Source organism: Palaemon carinicauda, chromosome 29, assembly GCF_036898095.1.
Source record: "Palaemon carinicauda isolate YSFRI2023 chromosome 29, ASM3689809v2, whole genome shotgun sequence".
Lineage (NCBI taxonomy): Eukaryota > Metazoa > Arthropoda > Malacostraca > Decapoda > Palaemonidae > Palaemon > Palaemon carinicauda.
Genome location: NC_090753.1, coordinates 90,877,476 through 90,879,975, shown reverse-complemented (window position 1 = coordinate 90,879,975; position 2,500 = coordinate 90,877,476).

Genomic DNA, 2,500 nt, shown 5'->3' with positions numbered 1-2,500 from the left:
ATATAACTTTCTTTTTAAACAAGGCAGCAATTTGTCAGGATGAGACCCAGTGATCAGCGGGGTTAAAGAAGGAAAGTAAATCGTTATTATTATTATTATTATTATTATTATTATTATTATTATTATTATTAGTTTTTGATAAGCTACAACTGTAGTTGGAAATGCAGAATGCTATAAGGCTGAGGGCTCCAACTGGAAAAATAGCCCAGTGAGGAAAGGAAATACAGAAAATACAAGTAATCAACAATTAAAATCAAGTATTTTAAGAACTACTTCAACATCAAAACAAATATTTTTTATATAAAATATAAAAACTATGAAATAAAAGAGGAAGAGAAACAAGATAGAATAGTGTGCCTGAGTGTACCCACAAGCAAGAGAACTCTAGCCCAAGACAGTGGAAAACCATGGTGCAGAGGCTATGGCTCTACCGAAGACCAGAGAACAATGGTTTGATTTTGGAGTGTCTTCCTAGAATAGCTGATTACCATAGCTAAAGAGTCTCTTCTACCCTTACCAAGAGAAAAGTAGCCACTGAACAATTTATATTGCAGTAGTTAATCCCTTAAGCTAGGAAGAATTGTTTAGTAATCTCAGTGTTGTCAGGTGTATAAGGACAGAGGAGAATCTGTAAGGAAAAGGCCAGACTATTTGGTGTATGTGTAGGCAAAAGGAAAATGAGCCGTAATCAAAGAGAAGGATCCAATGTAGTACTGTCTGGCCAGTGAAAGGACCCAGTAACTCTCTAGCTGTAGAATATTAAAAATGAAAGAAAGGAGGAAATGAAGATCTTAAAGGTAAAAGAGAAGGACAGAAGGAGAATGAAAGAAAATGAAAAAGATTTGCCTGGTGAAACAATCCTATTTGGATATGTCCTTTTTTAATAACTGGTAACGAATAAAACGAAGAAAAAAAGGGATACTTGGACCAAACGAAATGTAAGATGGAGAAATGAAAAACATGAGAAACGAGACGTAAGGAAATAGAAAAGAGACATTAAGCGATAAAGAAAATGGGTAAAGAAATTGGAAACCACTCGTGATGGCAACACGTGAAAATGTAAAGGGAAAATAAGACGAGGTGAGAATATTAAGAAACGAAGCAGTAACAAAAACAGAAAATTAATAAAAACGAAAACAGATAACATATTACCTGGAGGATTAGATAAACAAGGGGAAATGACATAGAGAATAATGATAGAGAATAAACAATGCGAAATGACACAGGAGAGAATAATGTTAGAGAAAGTATGCATGAATGATTGAAATTATTTTCATATCCATTGAGGAGTATAGATCATATCCTTTTTGGAGTGAAACTTAAAAGGAAACAATAAACACATATTTATACAGGCAATAAAATGCTATAGTGTTGATATCATAAGACATTAGGAAGCAGGTAGAATTTTACGAAAGATGTGAAGAGTAATTTAGAATAACCTGTTTTTAAGGGAACAAACGGAGAGATAAGAAAAGTATGTGTAAATATTCAGGTGAATAAACAAGTAGGGATAACGCTCAGGACATTGAAAAAATAGGTCATTTTAATAGGAAAAAATAAACTTCAAGAAAAAAATAAAGTTATGAAAACCTTCGAGGAAACAGTTAAAAAATATGGAATTTAGAAAAGCGAAAACAGTTTTATGAAAATGGAGGAAAAGATGCCTCGTTGTTTTCAACATTAAGGATTTTTGTAATCGTTTTCTGATTGGACCATTCGGTTCTCTCTCTACCCTGGCTACAGCTCACTACAGTCGACCAGCTACCAGGTATACAACTCACTTAAGAAATCTAGAAACGGTATGGGTTTTCTTAGAACTTTCATGCAATGTTCATGTCGCTGGGCAATCGAACCTAGCTTCTCTCGAGAACACACAGTTATATATCGATACAGTATATATATATATATATATATATATATGTGTATATATATATATATATATATATATAATATATATATATATATATATTATATATAATGTATATATATAATGTATGTATATATATATATATATATATATATATATATATATATATATATATATATATATATATATATATGAGTAAAACCTACAAGGAAAAGTGATGCTCAGATGCAAACGGTGACCACAGGGAAAATAAGAATTATACAGAGAATTTTGCCCTCTTGAAGAAGTAAGACGAAACTAGTCAGGATTCACTCTAAATTTAAATTTCCATGTTTTCTGCACATACATACATACAGTACATTCATACACTAAAATATATAGTTGTGGGCTATGTATGTGTATAGAAAAGGATAATTAAGATGAGGAAGAAAATAACCAAAAAAGTCAGGTAGAAAATAGACTAACCTGTAACTCAGTTCTTTGGGCAATGTGGATTATATCAAGTGAACTTTCTTTTTCTTCATCTTGCCGTTAAGGAGATATCCATTACAGGAGAGCGAGATGCATAGCTTTCTCTCATTTCGCCTTGTTTATTCTGTGGGTTTTCCTGCGGTTTGGGTGGGCGTGGCCAAG